Source organism: Canis lupus, chromosome X, assembly GCF_011100685.1.
Source record: "Canis lupus familiaris isolate Mischka breed German Shepherd chromosome X, alternate assembly UU_Cfam_GSD_1.0, whole genome shotgun sequence".
In the NCBI taxonomy this organism is placed as follows: domain Eukaryota; kingdom Metazoa; phylum Chordata; class Mammalia; order Carnivora; family Canidae; genus Canis; species Canis lupus.
Window position 1 is genome coordinate 6,066,938 of NC_049260.1, and position 26,498 is coordinate 6,093,435.

Genomic DNA, 26,498 nt, shown 5'->3' on the forward strand with positions numbered 1-26,498 from the left:
CAAGGAATCTACCACGAGGAAGTAAGGAGTTAAAAAGTAGTTTAAGCAAAGGAATATCGAGAGGGTCCAACACTTATCAAACTAGAATTCTAACAGAAGGAAAAGGAAAGTCTTTCACAGCCCAGATCATTCCTGAATCATCCTGGAAACCTTTCACAGATCAACAAATTTCTTGAAGTGAATCAATGGGAATTTGTAACTGGGTTTCCACGTTTCTCTGCCCTTCTCCTAATTGACTGACCTCTACATAACTCCTTAGAATTTGCAAAGCTTTCTTCACTTAGGGTCTCAATTATCCTCTCAACACCCTTGTGACATGGGTATCATTAAACTCATTTCTCATATGAGGAAACTAAAGCTCCCAGGGAAATATAGAAACTTACCCACAATCCCACAGCTAGAAAAGAACAGAGCCAGGGTGAGTGCAATGGCTTTGAAATATGTCCACAATTTTTAAAACATATTTCTCTCTTCAAAAGGTGGAGCCTAGGGATCCCTGGGTGGCTCAGTGGTTTGGCACCTGCCTTTGGCCCAGGGCGTGATCCTGGAGTCCCCGGATCGGGCCCTGTATCAGGCTCCCTGCATGGAGCCTGCTTCTGCCTCTGCCTGTGTCTCTCATGAATAAATAGATAAAATCTTAAAAAAAAAAAAAAAAAGGTGGAGCCTAGTTTCCCTTCCCTTGAGTGTGTGACCTGCTTCCAATAAACAGTAAGTGTGAAATGAACATATAGGATTTTCAAGACAAAGTCATAGAAGGCAATATGGTGTCCATCTTGCTCGCTCTTGGATCACTCACTCTGAGGGAAGGCAACTGCCATGTTGTGATGATACTCCAGCAGCCTATGAAACAAGTCCACTCGGTGAGGAAGAGGCTTTCTGCCAACATAAAGAAAAAAAACCATTCGCCTTCTACCAAAAGCCATGTGAGTGAGCCACCTTGAAACAGACCTTCCAACCTCAATTAAGGCTTTGGATGACTTCAGCCAGGGTTATAATCTTAACTGCAATCTCATGAGACACCTTGAGTCAGAACCACCCAGCTAAATTGCTCCCAAATTCCTACCCCCAGAAACTATAAGATAATAAAATCTTGTTTTAAGCTACCAGGGAGTTTTTTTGTTCTGTAGCCATGGATAACCAGTATACCAGGAAATAAACCCAGGGGTCTTAACCCCAAAGCTTGTGCCCTTTTACTTCATATCACTACTTTTTCTATGATTTCTCGTGCAAAATGAAAATATTTTGGCTCCCCCAACTTACATTTCCCTGTCTGTTCAATCTTTCCAATTATGTCTCCTTTTTCTGTGCCTATTTATAGTAGGTCCTGTATTCTTGAAACACTGGTCTCCTCTTATAGACAATAAGAGCCACAAGAACAGGAGATAGAGCAGTTTTGGTCACCAGTGCATCTGCAGGACCAAATTTAGTGTTCAGAAAGGAGTAAGTACTCAATAAATATTTTTGGATGAATAAATATCCAAAGCACATAGGATACAACCAATCTGCCACTGGAACTTTATTCTTATTTTATCTTGAACCAAAGGGGAATATATTCTATATCTAAGAAGGAAAAGAGCATTCTGCTGGAGTTACAATTTTTTATTGATCCAAACTCCCCATTAGAAGTGTGTTTCATTCTGATAAAGGAAATACTTTGCAGAACAGGATAAATGACTGTTTTTCAACAACATCCAAAAAACCCCAGGGCATGTAAAAATAAGAATATTTTCCTAATCAAAAGCGTCTTGTTCAATCCTCCATGAGTTCTTTCACTTCCTTTGCAGACTGACTGGAGGTTTTGGGCAGCAGGCCCTCAGACAGGAGTGGCCAGGCTTGCTGCTGACCTCATCCTACCCCCAGCTGCAGACGGGGGGCTGGAAGCATTGCTTACAGAAAACATTTTTATGGGCAAGTTATTTGTTCACACATGAACAGTAAATCAACATGTAGTACTAAGTTACGATGGCTTTTGATTTTGTGGGAAATGCCTAACCACCCAGATTTTATTTCACAGCCAGGAAAAAACAATGATAATAATGTGTGAGAGGAAGAAAATGCAGGAAACATCTATCAGACATGACTGAAATAAGAAATCCAAGGAATAAATAATGGTGCTAACAGCAACACAGCTTGATCAAAGACTAGACATTTTTATAGTAACCACTAAGGCAGGATGCAACATCGCATGTACATTTTTAATCCAATCCTTGCTCCTTTCCTTGGCATTTTATCATCTCAACCACTGCTGGGCACTAGTTCTTTCTGCAGTGAGGGAAATGTTATGTGCTATTTAACACAGGACCTACTAGCCACGTGTGGTGACTGAGCACTGGAAATGTGGCTAGCTAGTATGACTGAGAAGTAGATTTTTAATTTCATTTTCATTATTAATTTATTATTTTATTATATTTTATTTTTATTATATTATTTTTATTTATTATTGTTTTATTTTGTTATTTCATTATTATATTTTTATTTTATTATTTTAAAATTTATTGTTTTATTATTATTAATTTATTATTTATTACATTAACTTTAAATTTAGTAAGTTAAATTAAGATTAATAGCCACATGTGTCTGGAAGCTATGGTATCGGGCATACCCTGCTCCAGAACTATTTCCCGCAAAGCCTTGAAAGAGGGGCACTCTCAAGCTACCGGAGGAGCTTAGGTTGAGACAGGCTGAGCAGCATTACATTTTGCCAAAGACAGCAAGAAACTCAAAACTCAAGAAACTCAAGCTATTTTTAAAAACTGCTAGGGAACCCTACTGTTCCACTATTTTCTGGAGTTTCTTATGATCAGCTCTCAACGTGAGACGTGAGACAAAGAAGAGCAAAGAAGAAAGCCCACCCAAGTTCTGCAACCAAAGTTTCTGTACCCACAGGGAAAGAGGGGTTCAGTCCATTCTACAGCAGGAACCACAGCATGTACCTTTGGGGTGAAATGGCAAGGTAAAGCGAAGGGCTTCCTAGAACAGAAATCATTTTTAATTCACAAAGGCGATCTAACTAGAACGCAACAAAGCCCTCAGAGAGTGAGATTGCCTGAGTGGGATGCTCAGGGAGCATATCGGCTATCTCTCATCATTTCCTTCTGTTTGGGGGAGCAAGTCCAAAGTCTGCAACCTGTCGAGGAAGTAGCAGCCAGCCCCTGTCCCAGCCTTCTTCTGATTATGTAGAGGCCTAATTTCTCGCTGCTCTCCAATACAGGTCTGACCATGGCCTCCTGGCAGTTCCGTGTCTGTGGCCAGGTACTCTGTTCCTGCTTTCTGCGTGGCTCCTTGACTGCACACCCATCAAAGTGTCCACGGCCCGGCTGGCGAGCAAATGGGTGAGTGTCCACTCGCCCTCTGCTGGCAGGAGTATTCACTGATACAACCATTCAGGAAAACTATCTAATGGGGGAATCTACTAAAACTGAGCGCTCTCAGTCCCATGTAAATATATATCCAACATGTACATATTTTCACCCAAAGATATCCATTTCAATATTCATAGCAACATTATGCAAAATACCCTGAAACTGGAAACCCCATGAAACCCCAAAACAACACAGTGGGTAAATTTGGCATATTTAAACAGGGGAATACTACACAGCAATGAAAATGGATGATCTGAAAACACATTTAGCACCAGGGATGCCTCAGGCATCAGGATGGGCTAAAGAAGCTAGACACAAAAGAGTATCATTCTATCATGTCGGAGGGATGCATCATTCAGTGTGTAGAAAGTACAGAAATGAGCCAATTAGTTCAAGCTGTTCAGAAAGGTAGAGGTGGTAGTGACTAAAAAGTGATGGGGGATGAAAGAAGGAACTCCAGAGTGCCTAGAATGTTTGTTCTTTCCTTGATCTGAGTGTTGATTTGAGGGGTGTGCTCAGTCATGAAAAGTCAACAAGCTGTACACTGAAGACACATACATACCTTTTTCTGAATGTATTCTTTTTTTTTTTTTAAGATTAACAAAAAAGATTGTTATTTACCTGGGAGAGAGAGAGCACAAGCAGGGGGAGCAGCAGAGGGAGAAAGAAAAGCAGACTGTCTGATGAGCGCAGAGATGAACACAGGGCTCGATGCCAGAACCCTGAGATCATTACCTTAGCAGAAGGCAGATGCTTAACTGATGGAGCCACCCAAGCGCCCCTGGATGTATTCTTCAATAATTTTTTTAAAAAGGTCTATCCAGGGGGAGGGAGCCTGCTTCTCCCTCTGCCTGTGTCTCTGCCTCTCTCTCTGTGTCTATCATGAATAAATAAGATTTTTTTTAAAATAAAAATAAAAAGCTCTATCCATTCTCAAAGTACAACTCAAAACTCACCACTTCCATGAACCATGAAATATCCTACAGCAATCTTTCATTTTCTCATCATCAAAAAAAAAAAAAAAAAAGGCAAAACAAAAACTCTGCATATTATGTCAGGCACATATATTTCAGCATATCAATCAGAATGTAAACACTGTGCTTTTTAAAATCCCCCTTGGTGTGTGGCACAGTATTGGTCACAAAATAAGTATTTCATGAACTCTTGTAAACGACACACATCTTTTCTGCTATTATTCAACATTGCTTAAGTGGCAAAGACAGGTATTATCTCATACTTTTCTGTGAATGTTCAAACAGCTGAGTTCAGTTAAGCACACACTTCCCTGCACATATAAAAATGGAAAACATTGCAACAAAAAAGACTGGAAATTTCCATCCACGCAGCTGTTGCTACACAGTGTCTGTGGTGTAACCTTCTCTTAATGGAACTCACTCCCACAATCCCACACAAGAGAAATTATTTCATTCCATTGCAGTCCCATCTCTGTCCTGGGCAAAGCCGTCAGAAGCAATCAAGGAAGGAAGAAAAGACTCCCCCAAAATGTGATGAAAAGCATGAAAACTATTACAGTGTACCAGACCCAGAATTTGAAAATTCATGGTAAATCCTATTTTTTTTTCCGAGTTTCCAAATGACAGTTGACTAATTAGTATGCTTCTTCTGTCACTCATAAACTATGAGAACAGAGGACAAGAAAAGTATGAATCCAGAGACTAGTCGTAAATTACAGCAGGAGTGTCTGGACACCCTCCCTGCAAGTGCATAGTAAGAAGGATTCTCGCTGACAAACACTGCCAATTCGGATTAATCAAGGGGAACTCTTTCCTTCACAGCTTATTCCTCACTTCTCCTTTCCTTCCAGCCAAACTCTTGCCACATAGAAAGAGGTTGGCCTCTCGAAATGTTCTTTTTGCTTGGTTTCATCAGCCCTGCAGAAAGAGGGGGAAAAGTAATCTCCGATTTGCAGAAATGAGAGAAAGGAGATTACGGATTTCCTTAGAACTTTCACCTCTGCTCTAAATAAACACTTGCAAATAATCTCCCCATTCCCGTGGTTTCATGGGGGAAGTTCAGTGCGGTTCGGAGAGGGGTAGTGTGACACATTTACAGACACCCAGAGGGAAAGCAGAACAGAACATCCAGCAAGTACCTTCTTTAAAAAGACTCTTATCAAGCTTCCACAGAGCCACAAGTGTTAGATAATGAACATAGAATCCACAAAATCCAAGAACCAGTCCAGCTAAATCTGTTTGGGGCACTGTGTGTTCGGTGACCTATGACTTTTCACTTGGTAACAGCTACAAACTTCTTTCTTCTTGGCTTGAAGAACTTTCCAGAAACAGTCAAATTTATCGTCTCAGTTGTAAGGAGTGAACTAAAAGCAAAAACTTAGATATGCAGATGCCCCCTCCCTCTACCCCATCTCCTCAACGTCCCTCTGTCTTCCTCTCCCTCTCCACATCAGACCCTTTGTAGTTCAGGCAACCTAAATATTACTCTCTGGACCCCAGGGAAGAGAGACTGAAGCTGCCCAATGCTTCAGGCCACACAGGACCCTCTCCCATACCTGGCAGTGTTAGTCTGTTCAACAAACTCTCTGGGCCTTGGACCAGATCTTTCTCTCTCTCTCTCTTTTTCTTAAATATTTTATTTAAATTCAATTTGCAAACATATTGTTTAACACCCAGTGCTCATCCCATCAAGTGCCCTCCTTAGTGCCCGTCACCCAGTTACCCCATCCCCCCACCCTCCTGATCTTTCTCTGTAAACAAATGCCCCATCCCCCTCAACTTTAAATCTCCTTGCAGCTCAGCAGGAAAACCAGAAGCATACATACGTCCAAACAAAAACTCATACACAAGTGTTCAAAGCAGCACATTTATATGTCCGCCAAAATGCGGACACGAACCAAATGCCCATTAATCGATAAATGCATAAATAAAATGTGGCATATCCGTCCAATGGCATGTTATTCAGCCATAAAAAGGAATGAAGTATGGATTCATGTTGCTGCAGGGATGAAACACTAATCTAAGGGAAAGGCAGCAAACACAAAGTCCACATATTGTATGATTCTATTTCTATGAAATATTCTGAATAGGCAAATCTGGAGACAGAAAGTATCTTAGTGGTTGCCAGGAGCTGGGGGCAGAGAGAAATCAGAAGTGACCGCTAATAGGTGCCTTGTTCACATCTCTACAGACCAGCAAGTACTCAGAAAGTACTGGCTTATTTTATCTGCCTCTCCCAACCAGATGCTAGTTCTTTGTGGATGAAGGCTGTATCATTTTCTTGAACCGTCAGCCAGAGAAAGCACTCAATAAACACATGTAAAATGGAACATTTGGATTAGGAGTCTTTGTTCAATATATTTCGAGCAAAGAATAGCAAAGGTTACATGACTTTGGTGTAAATCCTTAGAGCATCTAAAACCTGAATTCTCTCTTGGATGTAATCACCAGGCATTCCCTTAGAGCTCTCATTCATCGGGTTTAGCATGCCTTGCAAGTTACATTTACGGACATGTTTGCTCCCACAAAGCTGGGGACTTGACTGTCAGTGCATTTTGCTGCATTTACAGTGAAACAGGTCCTGGAACTCTGCACATTTTCTGTCCAGCATTTGTTAAGAAGATATCAAAGCAAACAACTGGCGATTTGGATGCGAAAGCAGTGATGTGACTGCTTAGGCAGCAGGTGGTTCAGGGGAAGGTGGCCCTGTAGGAAGATCTTGGGATCCCTTCTGTCACCCCCTGCATTGCTGCTGGGAGCAGAAAGAGTTGCAGTCAACCCAACCTCCACAGGCCATGCATCCTTACACACCTGGGAAGCCCACTCCAGGCTGTCCTAACCAATTAATCTACAAAACCCTATTTGAGGGCTGCCAAAATTTCCCCCGTCTTCCTGAAAAGAGATCCTCGTGCTTGCCACAGTAACTGCAGTTAACCCACAAGGCATCGGTTGCCCTTCAGGTGAGACCTTTCTTTCCCTAAATACTCATTTCCAAATGCTGGCTTTGCTGCTAGTGATTCCACATTGAGCCACTAGTCATGAAGGCTAATTGTGTCACTCTATGCTTATCTTCAACTGGTTCTCCCATCCCACCCATTCACCCACCTGCAACATCTGCCTATTTCTGGTCAAATCAATACAGTCCTTTCCAGGGCTGTGCCCTAGAAGTTCTCTCTGCCTACAATTTGCTCCCTCCCTTGAGGCTCATTCAGAGCCCTTCATTCAGATCCGTTCAAATGTTGCCTTCTCAGGAAGACCTTCTTTGGCCCATCTCCGTGAAACCTTGCCATTCCACCTTCCATCTGTCTTTATGGTACCTATGGCTATCTAACTAGTGCACATTTGGGTTTTTTGGCTGTAAACCCACTCAAACGTGTGCTTCCTCAGAACATTTTGGTCACTGTGGGTTCTCCTGCCACATTGCAGGTCTGCAGCAAATATCAGGTGAAGGAAGGAGGGAGTGAGAATTTGATTAACAGATTAAGAAATTACAAGGCAGCTCCTGTTTCCAGAGAGCTAAGTAGTAGTATCAAAGCCTCAACCATAGCATAAATGTCTGTATTGGGAGTTTCTTTAAGTTTGTAATTCCCTGAATGTTACAGAATGGGGCATCAATTGCAGCTCATCTGGTTACAAATAATAGAAATTCCTTCTCCAGCCAACTTGCATGGTCAAGGAAATTTACCGGAGTATCTGGCCATAAGGCTACTGCGAGACAAGGGTTGAATCTGGGTTCAGAGAGTCCTCGTGACCAGGATTGGGTTTTTCTCTCCACTTCTCAGTACTGCCCAGGCAGCCTGAGTTTCGCTTCTACACCAAGTCTCCATATCTGTCATGGGGCCCCAAGGGAGTCAGCCACTCAAGATGCTTCCTCATTCGAATCCAATGAGTGAAGACTCTATTCTGGCAGCACCCAAGGACAAATGATGCTTTTCTCTCCCAGAAGTCCTTGCAGCCCATTGGCTCTGGCATATGTGAATCCATGGAGGCATCTTTGGAATCAGTAGGGGACAGAAGGGGCTTTGGCCAGGATCCAGCCCACCCACACGTCTGATACAAAAATGGTGGGGGCCGAAATTCCTCAAGAGGAAATCAGAGTTCTGTAGAGCAGAGAAGTGGCCAATCTCTGCTGGAAAGACCAACCACAAATGTCCAAAATCTTGTGTATACCTAATGACTTAGGATGTTCAAACCCTAAAGTCAACTTAAATGTAGAGAAAAAGTTTACTTCTCTAAAACCGTTTCTTACCTCAAATTGTAGCTTCCTCAATTTTTAAGGGCAATGGAAATTTTTTATGTCTTGATTGTGGTGATAGTAACATGATTGTGTAAGTTGGTAAGATTTATAAAACTATATCCAAGTCTACAGACCTTATGTAAAAGGCGAGATAGACAATATTTTTGACTTTGCAGATCAAAACTGTTGCAGCTACTCAAGTCTGCCATTGTAGCAAGAAAGCATTTATAGGTAATACATAAATGAATAGGAGAGGCTGTGTGCCAGTAACAAAACAAGCAGTGGGCCAAACTGAACCCATGAGTTTATGTAGTCTGAAGACTTCTCATCTCCACATTTGCAAAAGAGTGAATTTTTATCATATATAGATTATATCTTGATAAACAAACAGACAAACAAAAAAAGTAAAACAGAAAAAAACACCTCCAGGAAAACAAAAACAAAAATTTCAACTTATTTGAAGACTTTCTCAAGAGAATGGAGTTATTTTATTGTTTGTAAGAGGAATTGCTGATAGTAATTGTGCAACAGATGAGCCAGAAAGTTTACAGATAGTTAAATAGGGAATTTTAAACCTGACTTTTTGAGATTATTTTATCAACTCACTTGGAAAATTCACCTAGAAAAGTCAAGTACCTTCCCTCTGCCCTTGACAAAGACACCTGCAGCTGGGTGAACTCCCTGTCAACTCTCTACACCAACTTGTTTTGGTTTGGTTTGGTTCAGTGGGAATACTTTAAGACTTAGCATCTTGCACTTGTGGTTTTTTATTGTTTGCTTCTTTTATGGCAAAGCAATCTTTATCGGACATAGATTGTAGATAAAAGCCAGTCATTTCTTCCCCTTCTCTAAACAACGCACAAACAAAAGCATTTCTGAGGCTTTTAGGCCCACCAGAATAGAAAGAGAAATCCAACTACTGGGAACCAGAAAGTGAGCACTCTCAGGGAAAAATAAATAAATAAATTTTAAGCAGGAGAGTTTAAAATCAGCACTCATCAGCTGGCATTCAAACACCCAAACTTGATGTAGGCAAAGTGATGTGGGGGTGTTACTGTACGTGTGGAAATTCAGGTTGTAGAAAAGATATACAATCAGCCTCTAGCACCTGGATTTTTTTCAAGATGTAGAATAAAGAAGTCAAAGTTTTCATCTCATCTTGGGTGGAAAAAAATAGGCTTTTAAACCAAAGGTAACTAACATGAAGATCAGCTGGCATTTCTCATGAAGATGTCCCTTCCAACACACAAATGTCAGTCCTTTAGGGGATGTATATAAGGGGCAGATGCTGTGAGGCATGGCTCCAGAAAGACAAGTAAGACATGAGCTGCCCTTAAATACTGAGAGCCCAACTAAGACAGATGCACACGAATATTTAAGAAAGTGTGTTGTGTTAACATAGAGTCCCTAAATACTTTAACAATGCCAGGCAAATTTAATTTATGAGAGCTGGGGTTAAGCATGAAAACAATACCATTTCTCTTTGAAGCAATACTACTAAGAAAATGGGACCACTGTCTTCCTCCTTGCCGCCTGCGGAGGTGGCCTCCATCTGTTCCTCAGCAGCATGGCGCTCTCATACCTTTGCTGAAACCACAAATTGTTTTTTTTTTTTAATATTTTTTAATTTTTTATTTATTTATGATAATCACAGAGAGAGAGAGAGGCAGAGAGAGAAGCAGGCTCCATGCACCGGGAGCCCGACGTGGGATTCGATCCCGGGTCTCCAGGATTGCGCCCTGGGCCAAAGGCAGGCGCCAAACCGCTGCGCCACCCAGGGATCCCTGAAACCACAAATTGTTAGAAAGAAGACCAGAAAGGCCATCAGATACCAGTAAGACTATATGTCAAACTTAAGTACAGCTGGCAGAAACCCAGAGGCACTGGGTTTCTGGGCATTAGGGTGCACAGGAGAGTCAAGGGCCAGATCTTGACGCCCAACACTGGTTATGGGAGCAACAAAAAAAACAAAGCACATGGTCCCCAATGGTGTCTGGTTTCTAGTCCACGACGTTGAGGAGTTTGGAGTGCTGCTGACATGCAACAGATCACACTGTGTAGAGATTGCTCACAGCATCTCCTCCAAAAATTGCAAAGCCATTTGCAGAGAGAGCTGCCCAGCTGGCCCTCAGAGTCACCAATAGCAATGCCAGGCTGTGCAGCAAAGAAAATAAATACACAGGCAGCTTGTGTACATGTCCAATTTGTGTTAATAAACCATAAAACTACAAATATATACATATATATATGATCAAAAGAGTCATACAAGAGGGAAAAAAAAAACAGACAAATTCATTTTCTCCTTCTCCTAAGTCCTATGCTGCCACAGACATGACTGCAGAATTTTATCTTTAAAAAAAAAAATGCTGGGGCACCTGGGTGGCTCAGTGGTTGAGCATCTACCTTGAGTTCGTGATCCCGGGGTCCTGGGATCAAGTCCCACATCGGGCTCCCCATGGGAAGCCTGCTTCTCCCTCTGCCTGTGTCTCTGCCTCTCTCTGTGTGTCTCTCGTGAATAAATAAAATCTTTTTTAAAAAATGCCAATTCAAGAGAGTGCTTAGGGGCACCTCGGTAGCTCAGCCCATTAAGCATCTGCCTTCAGCTCAGGTCATGATCTCAGGGTCCTGGGATCCAGCACCACACTGGCCTCCCTACTCAGCAGGGAGTCTGCTTCTCCCTCTCCCTCTGCCCCTCCTCCTGCTTGTGCATACTCTCTCTGTTTCAAATAAATAAATAAAATCTTTGAAAAACCAAACAAGAGAATGCTTATTGTTACTCATTTTTGGTGTGATTATTTTGTTTTGTTTTTGTTAAATAACTTCAGATTAATATTACAAAAAGGAATTAGGAGTAAAATGAAGCTAGAAGGGACCATCAGAGTTAATGTTAGTAACAATCCTGGTCTCAGTAGCCATCAGAACATTTTACAGACAGAATTGTGATATGGTTGAAACAGCCAAGCCAGGAAGATAAAGTTAAGTTAAAAACATAGAGTCATTTTTTCCATGGAGTCATTTCCTACAATCAGACATAAATATCCCCAACACTCTTTGCCCCGGACATAAAATGGATAAGTTGAGAACAGCTCCTACAATTGATTAGATTCACTGCAAGTTAATTTTGGGATGTGAAACCTTATATAAGAAGTTCTTAAACTGTACAGATACCTTAGAAGGATCACCAAGGTTCTTGTCTCAGTGCAGATTCCCGGGCAGTGCTCCCAGACGGTTTGATTCTGGAGACGAACCCCGGACCAGGAGTTTACCCTGTCATTCCACAGACCATCTCGCATTCCTCCTCTAGCCAGGAGAGAACCTGTAACTGCAAAAAGCAGTAATCTGCCATGTATCCAATCCTCCAGGTGACCCTTAACCCCGGAGGTTCCCAAACCTCGCCACCATTGACTCTTCAGGGCTTCCACCAAGAATAATTTGGGATGGACTAAGGTCTGACATAATGATCCTGTTGGATGCTCTCTAGTCCATTTGTAATCATTCAACGAGCAAATCAAAATTTTTAAGAGAAGATGCATTTGTAGTTAAATGTCATCAGTTCCATGGTTGCTTTTCCAATTGTGTCACAAAGATGTTTACTTCCTTCACATGACAGCTAATGCTATTTCTCTGAAGCTGCCAATTTTCCCATATCAGCAGAGTAACTGTATCAGTGTTTCTTTTTCTTTGCAAAATAGAATTGCACACAGTCAACCTGAGGCATTTATAAAATCCCTATCACTGTCTTTTGACAAGTAAAGGAATCTCAGACCCAAATGCCTAGAAGGAATTTAATTATGTGATTATAGTTGCATAACTATATGATTTGTTGAGTCTTGGTAGGCAAAAAACTATTTTTCAGCTAGCCATTAATTGGTGTGGGACATTTGATTTTGCAATCACTACACTATGTGTTTATTGCTTATCTCTAAGTAAAAGACACTGGTGTAAGAAAAAAAAAAAAAAAAAGACACTGGTGTGCCTAAATGACCTGCCTCAATGAATAAGAGATTTGGCAATTGTCTGAAACAGGGGTTGGCATATTACAGCCTGCCACCTGTTTTTGTAAAAAAAAAAAAAAAAGTTGTTTTATTGGCACAGAGACATGCCCATTCATCCATTCATTTAGATATTGTCTATGGTTACTTTCCAGCCGCAACAACAGCAAAGTAGTTGCCACAGAAACCATATGGCCTTAAAACCTAAAATATTTACAATCTGGCCCTTTTCCAGAAAAGTTTGCCAACCCTTGATCTTGTCAATTGAGACCACCAAAGTTAGGACTTAGTCACAAAAGGGCCAGATAGATGAAAATGCGAGGTGTTGACAATGGCACCATACACATAGACTAATGTGGGGAAGGAAGCACTATGCATCAAAGCACTAGAAGAAATCACAGAGAAAAGACCTGTAGATTTCACAATATTAAATTTAAATGTTTTTTTAATTTAAGATAAAAAGGAAAAACAGTGCAAAAAAAGACTACAAAGAGGTTAAGATGCTCATTATCTAAACAACTCTCACAAATTTGTAGAAAAAGTCAATAGAAGAAACATAAAAGGAGTAGATACAAATTGCCACTTTATAGAACAAGAAGTATACAAAACTGATAAAGATGTGAAAAGATGCTCAATATAAGTACTAATCAGAATAATTCAAAGTATAATGAAGTATCGTTTCAAATTGACAAAAATGGAGTGAAACACTGAGTGGTATCAAATCTTTATAAAGATGTGTAGACAAGGTGCCCTTGTGCCCCAACTACGGAAGGACATTTTGAAGGTCAGTTGGCAACATCTATTAAAAATTTAAATACAATGACTTTTGACCCCACAATTGGAATCCTTGATGTTCACCCGGGCAAAATGCTTGCCCTTCACAAGACCGTATGTCAAACAAACTCTGGAAAAGCCACACTACAAAATCTGGGTAGCAATTATAGAGCATGAAGGAGAAATGAATGTACTAATGTTGAAAGCGGTCCAAGGTTATTATCAACACAATAGAAGTGGTTTGCAAAGCAATATATCCATGAAAATACCATTGAGTTTTAAAAAAATCATATCTTCAGGGGCACCTGGGTGGCTCAGTTGGTTAAGCAGCTGACTCTTGGTTTTAGCTCAGGTCATGATCTTGAGGTTGTGAGATGGAACCCCACGTCGGAGCCCCACTGCACCCACTGCGACAGAGCCTGCTTCAGATTTTCTCTCCTTCTCCCTCCTGCTCACTCTCTTTCTCCCAAAGAAATAAATAAAATCTTTTTTTAAAATCATATCTTCAACTTGTTATGGGTCGAATCATGTCCTGCGTATAAGGTATGTTGAAGGTGGCCATGAGATGGGACTTTGGCAAGGAATGTCAAACGCTATTTTCTCGGCAGAAAATATCAGAAGCTGGCAGAGACAAGGAAGGATCCTTTCCTAAAACCTTCATGAGGATCCTGGCCCTGCTAATACCTTGATTGAAGACTTCCAGCCTCCAAAACTCAGAGACAATAAATTTCTGTTGTTTTAAGCCACCTAGATTTTGGTACTTTGTTACAGCAGCCCTAGGAAACTGATCCATAATCCATCACTTCTCCCCTAAAACCTCCAGGCATTTTTGGAGGGTTTGTGCAGATACTTATCTGTAAATGCACAGGAAATGACTGAGAAGATTATACTCCAATCAGTAATGGGTACCTATGGGCAGAATCTGCAGATGACACATGAGGTGAGCCTGACCTTTCTCTATATATTATTTGAAAACCCAGCAGCCAAGATGAGTATTTGTTTAAGTAAAAATTCTATTTTAAAGATGAAATGGCGAAGGGCATGCTCAGTGCCTCTCTCTTCTCTTGGAACAAGTGCCCTTCTTCTGGAACCCACCTCTCTCCATTCCAACTATTTGGCTGAAACAAAGGCATCCACCATTGATTGATCCACACTGGGTCCCTTGGGTGTGATGGAATCCCTCCCCATCGGCACAGCTGTAGCCAGAAGCCTGGGACATGCTGGCCGCTGTGGCCGCTGCTTGTCAGGAGCAGCAGCTCTAGGGGCAAAGGATAAAGCCAGTTTCCAAAGGGAAGCAGAGATGATGGACGGACAGCTCTGTAAGAACGAGGGGCCCTGGAACCCGTTTCCAGCCACTCCAGAAACCTGCTACACTTCTATCCTCACTAGAGCCAATGCTCTCTGTCACCAGTGCCACTCGGAATTGGGTCTTTGTCACTTACATTCAAAATAGTCCTACACAGAAGAGAAGAAAACATAGGAGAATAAATGCACAGGACTCTAAACGCCTGTTGAGAAAATGTTCAACCTTTTCGTTACCAAAGGAATACAAATTCGTTTAAAATGGGATATGTCTTTTTCTTTTTTTTTTAATTCAGTGGCATCTATGCCATGTGTATGTCCCTTGAACTGAAATTCTCAACTTCAGGGAGGTGCAATGATAAACATATTTTTTCTTCTTTATTTATACTTTTCTGTATTTGCTAAATCCTTACCAACAAGACATTCTGTATTAAAAAATTAATTTTTCCTTTTCTTTCCCTCCCCCCCCCTTTTTTTTTTTAAAGAAAAGCCTTAGAAGAAATGAAGTGTGAAACATTCAGGACCTAGACATTGAGATTTTTCAAAGAATTGCAAGTATTTGCAGGGAGAAAATAAGCAAAGACTCCAGGACGACTAATGGCTTAGAGCACATTATTTTTGGCTTCCTAGCACACCTCATATATAGCATATTTACTACTAATCTGGGTTTAATAGTTGTGCCATTACCATGATTATGTCATATATTTAAACACTGTAATGTATCAAATCCTGCTATCTGGTGTGGTAGCTTATAGTTTTGCTATTCTAGGACCCTCTCTGAAGAAGGAGTAAACATCCCCATTCAACAGGTGTGCCTGGGTGGCACAGTCAGGTAAGCATTTGACTTTTGGTTTGGGCTCAGGTCATGATCTTGGAGTCGTGAGATCAAGCCCTGTGTCAGGCTCTGCACTTACCATAGAATCCGCTTGGGGTTCCTTTCTCCTTCTGCCTCTCCCCCAGTATTCACACACACACTCTGTCTCAAATCAATACAGAAATCTTTAAAAAAAAAAAATCTCCACTCGGGTATTGCCAGGTGACCTGTTGCCCCCAGTGAAGGTGAGAAATGTGATGTTTCGGGAGGTATTTTATGATGTGGTTGTCATTTCCCCCATCTCCCCATTCCATCAACCTCAGTCCCCAAGTGACTACAATGAGCAGAGGCCCCAGGCCAGCTTACAGTGATATGTAGCAAGAGCAATAAATAAATATATAAACGAGCAAAAAATAAGCTAAGTGTTAAAGTGACTGGGGCTTGTTTGTTACTGTGTCATCGCACAGCCTACCCTCACTAGTGCATGGGGAACCCAAGAAAAGATACCATAAGGAATCTTTGGAAAGAAAAGGAAGATTGCATGTACTGGGTTGCAAAACACATTTTAAGTACTGTTCTATTCTCTTGCTATTTTTACACACTGTAATTATTCTTCTTGATATTTTACTAACTTAGCAAAAGGTTCTAGTGCTTTTTGAGGCTGATTAACAAGCAAGCTAAGGGAAAAGCTTGGCTGGATCAGAAGCTTTAACATTTCTAGCACAGCTCACACTATGCACAAATTACACTGCTATCATCATAATCAAGCACAAACAGGCCACATTTCTGTAATACATTATCCAGCCCGTGATTCCTCCACCCTGCACAGCGTCCCCTCTCTGTCTCAGAAGTAGAGGAGAATGTAATGGGAACCGCACAAGCAGCTCATAGTAATTTTTCCCAGATCTGTTTTTACTCCACTTCTAAGCCTGAGTGTAGACCCAAGATTTTTGCCTCATGGAAGCTAACTTAAATCATTTCATTAGATTCATGCTCAGCTTGTGAAATGCACATATGTGGGGGCGGAGGGAAGGAATGCCTTTGTGCTGCATCAGGGATATGCAAAAATAGAGAAATAGCCCCTCAAATAACAGTAAAAGAAGAACATTTTTCAATATAAGTTGATGGCAACCATCGTCAGTGATCTTGTGCATGAAAGGAATGCAGAAACGGGTGAAATCACTTTTAGAAAGTAGACTGAGATCACCATCATCCAGAGCCAAAGAGCAGCTCATGAACTCAAGTTCCTGACAATGGAGCAAAGCACACACACACACACACACACAGGCTGGCATGCCATGTAACCTGCAACACTCTCCACACGCACAGCCACACACGCAGTGACACAGAGAAACATGCATGTTTTCGAGAGGTGGGCTGGGGAGTCAGGCCCATCAGCTGTGATCTGTGAACAGATGAGGTGCTTGTATGCTTGTCTTACTGATGAGGGAGGCTTAGAAGTGCTTCTGGAATAAAAAGATCACAAATGTCTTTTATGTTGATGTGATACCTCCTGGTGCTGGTCAGTGAATTTCTGCTGTCCTAACATTTTCAGCTTTAAGTCCGTTTTGACTCAAATAGGTAAACCACAATGTTTTATGAAAATAAAACCCTCCTGTGGTCCAGGGCAACTTCACGTAGTGGAGTCATGCTGTTCAATGCCAACCAACATTGTCTGAGATGGCAATCTTTGGCAAGTTAAATGGTAATTATTCTGTCTGGTGAGACGCCACTTCCTGGTTCAGAGAAGGGCACCTCCTCGCTGTGTCCTCACACAGTGGCAGGGGCAAGGTAGCTCTCGAGGGGTCTCTTGTATTAGGGCACTAACCCCATAACCTACCTCCTGATCTAGTCCCCTCCCAAGGCCCCACCTCCAGATGCCATCATCTTGGCTGTCAGATCTCAACATTCGACCCGGGTGGGGGCGAGACCAACCTGGAGAGCACAGCATCCCTGGGACGGCTCCATGCCGTTGTTGATATCAAATTCTGGCATCGTTTTGCTCACGGCAGCCATACTGAGTAGAAAATCCCATGATCAACTTCTGAAAGCAACAAATGCTTTAGAAATGATCAGACTGATCATTTGTGTCTCAATGTATATCATTGGAAAGTAGTTTTAATCACAGATGGTTTAGTCGGAGAATAAAAGGGAATATGCTGTTTACATTGTTATTTAAGTATTAATTTATATTACCAAGTCCTTTGTGTGTTTCCTATGACTATAGATTTTGTGTTCTTTGTTTTAAGATTTTAATTTATTCATGAGAGGCAGAGACATAGGGAGAAGCAGGCTCCCTACAGGGAGCCTGATGTGGGGCTCGATCCCTGGACCCCGGGATCACGACCTAAGCCAAAGGCAGATGCTCAACCACTGAGCCACCCAGGGGCCCCTAGATTTTGTATTCTAAAACACTCCAAAGGACAATTCCGATGGTGAAATAACATATATAAACTCCTGAGCAAAGTTCCCATTGCATGGTAGCATAGACTAAATTTTACGTACTTTTCTTCTAGTAGAACATCTAGACTTTGGACAAGTTAATGAAAACCAAGACATGGAAGTCATGTGAACGAGCCATTCACTGCAATCCCTGAAGGCTGTAAACCTGCACATTTGAAAAGTGCACCCCATCACCAGCCGTAATCTAATGCCACAGGAGTTCCCAGCTACTTAAGCAATAACTTTAGTTCCAACGCAATTACGTTTATGCGCCAGCGTCAACAGGGAAAAATAACAATGAAAATTGAAATTCAACTTACACATTGACACTGAGGCACAATTCATGGACGGCAGAACTGAAAGGACATAAATTGTTTCCAGTTTCCCTCAACACCGAAGAGAAGAGCATGAAACAGGTAATAAATCAAACTTTAATTTAGAAATTTCCTGGGATTACACTTTCATTTGTGATCTTTTTATTCTGGAAGCACTTCTAAGCCTCCCACATCAGTAAAAGAAACATACAAGCACCTCCTCTGTTTATACCTCGTAGCTGACGGGTCTGACTCCCTAGCCCACCTCTCAAAAATGTATGTGCACCTGTCACTGGTATTTTGTATGTGTGTGATCCTGAACAGCTTTCACATTTCAGGGTATTTTCCAATCACATGGAAATCAATTCTCCTAAATGATATCATGCCATTCTCTCAGCAGATAAAAACACTTTAATTGGGTGAGAAAAGGGATTTACTACTCCAACAGCTCTTTGTAAAAATTCCTTTCACTTTCTCAGCATCAAAGCCCCCGTTACTATTGCTTCATTTCTTTTTTTTTTTAATTGCTTCATTTCTTTAACATCTGTTAGATGGTGGTGTTATTTTTTTTTAAATTTTATTTATTTATTCATGAGAGATACAGAGAGAGAGAGAGGCAGAGACACAGGCAGAGGGAGAAGCAGGCTCTGTGCAGGGAGCCTGATGTGGGACTCGATCCTGGGACTCCAGGATCACGCCCTGGGCAGAAGGCAGGCGCTAAACCTCTGAGCCACCCAGGAATCCCCTGGTGTTGCTATTTTTCAAATGGATTGTGCGTGAAGCATGCCCTTATATTTCTATACCACTCAGGACAAAATATATATCCCGGGTTCTGTTTGCCTCTGAAAGATGGATGACAACCCACCTATACAACCCTGTGCATGTATCCCGGAGGCTTTGAGGCAAGTATAGACTCACACACCAGTGGCCCTATTCATGCTTTTTCTTCTCCTTTATTAAAAAAAAACAAAAACAAAAACAAAAAACAATATTTTGTCAATACCTTCCTATTTAGTAGTTGAACCATCTTGAGAAAGGTAAATTATCCACTTACCAATTTTTTCCTGCTCTGCCCAAATCAATGAGGCTAAGAGACATGTGGAGATATTCAATTTAAAAATTATAAATAAAAACCCTACGCCTCTCAAGCAGGCATCAGCAAACCATACCTGTTGGCCAAATAAGGGGCTGCCTATTTTTATGAAGTTTTTTTTTTTTTTTAAAGATCTGATTTTTAAGCAATCTCTACACCCAATGTGGGGCTCAAACTTACAACCCTAAGACCAAGAGTTGCAAGCTCTATGGACTGAGCCAGCCAGGCACCCCTATAAAGTTTTATTGGCACTCGGCCACACCCACTTGTTTACATATTGTCTATGGCTACAAAGTTGACAATTTTCCAAAAAGACTCAATCCCCCACAAAGCCTAAAATAATTACAATCTGGCCCTTTACAGAAAACATTTGCCAATCCTTGCTCTAAAGAGGTACTAGCAGAAATATAATGCAGGCCACATATGTCATTCTGAATTATTTCGTAGCCATATTAAAAATTAAAAAGAGGGCAGCCCGGGTGGCTCAGTGGTTTAAGCGCCGCCTTTGGCCCAGGATATGATCCTGGAGACCCGGGATCAAGTCCCACGTCAGGCTCCCTGCATGGAGCCTCCTTCTCTCTCTGCCTGTGTCTCTGCCTCTCTTTCTCTCTCTCATGAGTGAATAAATAAATAAAATATTAAAAAATAAAAAATAATAAAAAATTAAAATTAAAAAGAAACAAGTGAAATTAATTTTAATATATTTTAGCCCAATATATGTAAATAGTGTCATTTTATCATATGATCAATACTGAAGTTATTCATGAGAAATCGTCTTTTTTCTTCCTTCGTACAAATTCTCAGAAGTGTACCTCATATAGCATTTCAGATTAGCCACAGTTCAAGAGCTTGGTAGCCACTTGTGACTGACTAGTGGCCATGACATTGGTCCCTGCAGCTCTAAAGGGCTTGCTAAGTGAAAAGAGAAAGGGAAGAAAAAGGATGAATTTTTCAGTGAAGGCTCCAGCTTCACTCAAGTGGAATGTGAGATAATGCACGTTTTGCTCATGCAAAGTATATACCGAGTAATTTGGGGGACATAAAACATCATTTGTCACATACCTGAAATTCACCTGTCAACTGGCTGTCCCGATTTTATCTGGTCACTTCCGCCTCAGGCCCTGAATCTTCCTCCTCAGTAAAATTTCAAGTGGCAGGGAGCGAATGGAGGGAACGTTTTCCTAGGGCCTCCGCTCTGCTTGGGTGCCTCAAGTCAGCCTGTAATTGATTTTGAAAATTGCTGGTGTGCACACACTCGATGGCCTTGGAGATCAATTAATGCTAAATTCATCCAGCCCAAGGGCTGCCAGGTGTCACACAGAAGGCGAAGGCTGTGTCCCCATAGTACGAGTCTGCAATGCCACCACCAACTAATGAACCTACGAACTTGAAATGTAGACGCCATCTTCCTCTTCAGAAGGTTTTACTTAAAAAAAATGTGTGTTGTCCCACTAATACACTGGCACGCCTTGCACAAAAAAGGAAGAGTCCACCCAATGATCACTCACAGTAAAAGTGGACTACAGGTAACCCTTCTTCTTCCTATGGAAAACTAATAAATAATGACCATCTCCTTTTCGCTTCCAGGAAAGTAGGCCAACACTTCTGGAAGCCTTGAAGTGCAGAGCTAGGCAATGCACAGTGAGATGACCAGAGTAATTTTAGAACATGAGAGCTGTCTGGGAATCCACATACAAATCTGAGTGGTGAAAACCAAGCCCTGTGTGTTCTGTTTCCTATACTCAAAAAACTTGGTGACACAATTCAATATTGTCCATCATGGAGCTTTCTGAACATGTTCTCTTCTGAAGGCAACGCTAGCAGAGTTCAAAGCATTGGATGAACATCAGATAGTGTGGAACAGTGTCATCAGGCGAGAGAACGGTGTGGTTTGGCAGTCGGGGGACTCGGCAGATGAGTGAACCGCTTGGCAATTGTAGCATGATCAAAGCTGTCTACACAATTTGAACAGGTAAGAATAGACCCAAAAAAAAACGAAGGAGAAAATGATCTAGTGACAGCTACAATTATGCACTTTTCCTTTTACTCATCTTGAAAAATCATCTGGGAGAAACTTTCTCACAGAAAGAACAGAGAAGCTTTATGTCATTCTCTTTCAAATTAATTTACTTGCAGAACTCAAGATTCGAAGCACCTTGCCATCAATCCATTATTCAATGATCACTCAAAAGATGTTTCTGTGCAGAATGAGGGTTATCTTTTAGGGGGCACGAAAAAAATTTTAAAACTGTGTGCACACCACTGTGGTCAAATGAGTATTAAAATCCAAGAGGAGGCTGAAATAATTCCACCCCAATTGAAGACACCAAAATCTTCAAAGTTCTCCATGTTTTTCTTCTCATTTCAACTATATTTTCATATAGCTTCAATTACACGCAGAGGCATGAGGAAGACTTGTAAAGTCTCCAGAATTCCATGGACAGTCATCAGCTTCTCACAGGCTCTCCATTTGGATCGGTACCATGTGTTCATCTTATTTTCCTGACAGCTTGCCCACTTTCTCTGGAGATTCTTTTCTCCTACAAACCAGAAAGCTCACTCCAACAGAGAAAGCACAAAGTGCCCTGGAAAAACAACAGCCTCCATCCATGTCACTAGGTTTATAAATTAGTTCTGTTGTTATTTGTTTTTTAGCTCTCTGTACCGGGAAAAAAATATTTTTTAAAGATTTTATTTATGTATTCATGAGACACAGGGAGAGAGGCAGAGACACAGGCAGGGGGAGAAGCAGGCTCCATGCAGGGAGCCCAGTGTGGGACTCGATCCTGGAACCTCGGGATCACACCCTGAGCTGAAGGCGGTGCTAAACCGCTGAGCCACCTGGGCTGCCCAAGTACTAGGAAAATATTGACAAAATAGTCCATCAGCTTCTCAAATGTGGTATAGGACATAAAGAGTTCTTTCAAAAAAAAAAAAAAAAAAAAAAAGAGTTCTTTCTCCCATAGGTTTAAAAAAAAAAAAAAAGGAGACTGCCAGGTATCTCCACTGTCAAGCCACTTTTAAGTTATGCTATATTCATTCTAGAATTCCTCAGTAAGTTGAAATAAAATCACTGTGAATGTACTTAAAGCCATTGGAGTGTATACTTAAAAGTGCTTAAAATGGTAACTGTTGTTATATATATTTTGCCACAATAAAAAAATAGAAATACAAAAAAAATGAAACCATGAAGTATAGCCATCCACAAACAAAATGTCATCCATGATTCAGTGTTGATAGTAAAGTCCTAATCCTGTGTTCCTGGCACCTACCAGACACCATGTCTGGTTTTCCTCCATGACTTGAAGTTCCAAAAGTTGTTCCCCCTACTGAACACTTTTTTTTGGGGGGGAGGAGGGTCATACTGCCAGTCAGTCCTATCCCTAAACAGGATTGTAATTTAAATATGCTGTTAAAATCCAAGATTATCTAGACTATTCTCATCATGGTCCAGTTATTTTGGCCTGAGGTACAGACAAACAGAATTCCATTTAAATATTACAGTAATAGGGCAGCCCCGGTGGCGCAGCGGTTTAGCGCTGCCTGCAGCCCGGGGTGTGATCCTAGAGACCCAGGATCGAGTCCCACATCAGGCTTCCTGCATGGAGCCTGCTTCTCCCTCTGCCTGTCTCTGCCTCTCTCTTCACTCTCTCTGAATGAATAAATAAATAAATCTTTAAATAAATAAATAAATAAATAAATAAGTAAATATTACAGTAATAACCAGTTACCTCTTCAAAATCCATGGCCACGCTCATATTTCTCCTTTGTTGACGGTCATCAACAATTTCTGTGTACTGGGAAGTTGGTGTTGGCCTTTTCAATAAGTGATCAAATTCTTCCATGAGGATTTGTAAATTTTTTTCATACTGACAGCTAATTTATGAGTAGGTATGTTTCAGTGCTTTTTTTCCCTGAGATTAAGCATTCCTTAGAAAATTCCACACACTCCCCATCTGTTGCATTGGTTGGCTTTGGGGGTGGTTTTCATGATTTTGTGATTGGTTAGTTGTGAGGTGTCTTCTCTATACAGGACGCTTTGTGGACTTGGAGGAAGATGGGCAAGTTCAGAGGGAAGGGGGGCATTGCTGAGACTTAATAAAAAAGAAAAAGGGCTGTGGGAGAGCCAGATCCTTTCACACAGAGGAACACAGGGCAGAGCAAAGCAGGCAGATGGGGTGATGAGTTCTGTAGGCTGGGGAAAGTGCTCCAGGCTAAGGGGCTTAGGTTATATGCCCTGGAAGGGAAAAGGAAAAAAGTGTGTCACTGGAAGATTTTTAGCAAGGGTGCATGTAGTGGGTTACATAGCAACCTCAAATATATGTCTAAGCCTAACTCCTGGAATCTCAGAATCTGACCAAAGAAGGGGTTTTGCAGGTGCAAGTAATGTTAGGATCTTGAGATGAGGTCATCCCAGGTTTTGGGTGAGCCCTACATCCAATGACTTGTGTCCTTATTAACAGAAAGGAGAGGCAGACATAAGACGCAGAGAACAAAGAGGCCATTCGAAGACCAGGGCCAAGATTGGAGTGGCAAATCAACAAGTCAAGGACTGCTACTAGGCCCCAAAAGCTGAGAGAGGGGTATGGCACGGATTCTCCCCCGAGTGCAGAGGAACACCTCCTGCAGACAGACGCCTTGATCTCAGGCTTCTGGCCTCCAGAACAGTGGGAGAATAACTTCCTACAATTACAACCCCCCTCACCCCCTTCTCCTGAGTTTATGTGCACTTGCTACAGCAGCCCAAGGAAACCAATACACATTCACGTAATCATGTCTGCATTCCAGAAACACTGGTCTGGCTTCCATAGAGGAAAACAGCTTGACCTAAAAGATTCAAGTGTTAAGGGAGACCAGTTAGGAAGACTGGCAATAATCCAGGTGAGAACTGCAAAGACCCAGTACTGAGACAGGGCAGTGAAGGCATTATTGAGGCAAAGGCCTTTCACAGACATCATCAGAGGTAGATTTGGGTGTGTGTGGGGGGGAGGGCAGCAAGGAGCCAAGGACAGGAGCTATGGGGGGCGGGGGTGGGGGAGGGGTGTGGGGGGTGATAAAGGCACAGGTGTTACCTGAAAAGCAGGGCAGCTGGGCCCCAGAGACGGCAGGGGAGGTAGGCATGGTGCAGATGAGATTCATCATTGCCAAGTTAAAGAAATGAACAATGTTCGATATGATGACCCCCGTGAGTCAAGGTCATCTGCTGAGAGTGTGTGGAGAACGACCGGGAGAGAGCCCTGCCAGCCCAAAGAGCGTGGGTCTGGAGGAGGGGGGAGAGCTGAATTGAAGATGGTCTCGCAGAATCGCTCTCTCTCATGAGGGCCCAGCTGGGGTTGAAGATCATGATCTGTAGTAACGTGAATTCACTCGGTTGTGCAATTTTTCTTCAGCAGCCATCAGCAGTTTGGATGTGCACCAAGGACAGCAGATGGCTGGGCTGATTCAAGATCGGGCTTCCGCAAAGAGCAGTACATAACATTTCAGTTTGTTTCCAATATGAGCTCTGTTGGACCGATCAACTCCAATAAATTCTCCACTATAAACATCGGGTACAAAAAATGCTCCCTAATGGATAAATACATTGTGGTACAGTCATATGTTGAATGCTATGATAGCCTTGAGAATGAATGAGCTATAGCTCAGCAGAGGGAACATCACGCACATAATGTCAAGTGACAGATGTGAGACCCCCCCCTCCGCAGGATACACGCAGTACAGTTCCATCAATACAAAATCCATTCCATTTAAGGGTGCATACATGGAATAAAAGTATAGAGAAGAGCAAGGAGATGATTATCCCCAAAGTCAAAAGAGTGATAAATTCTGGTAGGGAACGGTGGATTTGGTGATCATGGGGGTTTCCTGAGCAGCTGGTAACATTCCCCTTCTCAACTTGGGTGACGACTAGTTGTTCTTTCTCTATTACTCAATAAAATGTGTATATTTTGAATGCTCCCTTGTGTCCAGAGGTCATATGTCATAATGAAGGATAAAAAGAAAAGAGGTAAATCCTCTGTGACACTAATGACATTCAATTATCACTTGAATTATCTACAAAACAGAGATTAGCATTCTAATAAGTCAGGAAATATTTTTCAGGGGCAAGCATTAGCCACCTAAATCAAACTAGGCTAAGAAAAAAAAAAAGAAACACATTGATTCATGTAATTGAATAGTCCATGTGTGGCCTTCAGGCATGGCTAGATACAGGTGCTCAAATGCTACCTAATAAGGTCTCTATACCTTGGCTCCATGTTTCCCAGTACCTCAGTGCTGTCTTCAGTCTCAAGCACTGATTAAAAAAAAAAAAAAAAGACTATGGATTTTATCATAATTAGGTTTACACATTACAGGCTTAGCAAGCAAACAAGCAAGCAAATAAATAACCAAAGAATAATAAACCTCTTTGTCAGTAATTGTAATGAAAGCCCATACCTGGCTCTTTCTAGATTATCATGGATAACAGATTCTTCCCTCAGCAGTCACTGTAGCCAAGGGATGTGACATGCTGTTTGGCCAGACCTGGTCCCCAGGTTTACCCCCAGAGCTCTGTATGTCACAGAGTGACAGCCAAGTATTCCCTAAAGGAACTTTGTTTTAGCCAAAATAAAGGGAATGGACATGGAAGCAGACAAAATCCACCAACGTGCACTATATTTTCATCTTCCTTTGGTGCTATCACTAAGTAGTAATTTCCTTTCACTTCCCACTCCTATACAACAAACAAGCCACCTCCAAATAAAGAGCAAAGGCAAACAAAATAAAATACACAGGGATCCCTGGGTGGCGCAGCGGTTTGGCGCCTGCCTTTGGCCCAGGGCGCGATCCTGGAGACCCAGGATCGAATCCCACATCAGGCTCCCGGTGCATGGAGCCTGCTTCTCCCTCTGCCTATGTCTCTGCCTCTCTCTCTCTCTCTCTCTCTCTCTGTGACTATCATAAATAAATAAAAATTAAAAAAAAATAAAATAAAATAAAATACACAAAAAAGACCCAAGAAGGTAGAAAGAAGCCAAAAGACTTGAAAGAATGAGTGAATGATTCCATGTTCCCCAACCTCTGGCCTCTCATTAATTACTTGCTGGAAGTTTGGGCCAGAGCCTATATACATAATTATATAATTTCTATCGACTTACTGATAATGGATTCCTGCTAGCATGGTTCAGTAGAATAGAATGTGACATTACGCTTGGC

General features: G+C 41.7%; 1 long non-coding RNA gene across 1 annotated transcript in view; it reads right to left on the reverse strand.

Moving 5' to 3' along the window:
- LOC102153595 overlaps nt 1–26,148 on the reverse strand; it is a 272,842-nt gene extending 246,694 nt beyond the window's left edge. Inside the window, exons 1-4 of the long non-coding RNA XR_005386104.1 lie at nt 24,377–26,148; nt 23,036–23,541; nt 20,367–21,844; nt 11,742–11,895 (exon numbers count right to left, since the gene is read on the reverse strand). This is a non-coding gene — a long non-coding RNA (uncharacterized LOC102153595). The remainder of the gene's footprint in view (nt 1–11,741; nt 11,896–20,366; nt 21,845–23,035; nt 23,542–24,376) is intronic.
- Between the last annotated feature and the right edge of the window lie 350 nt (nt 26,149–26,498).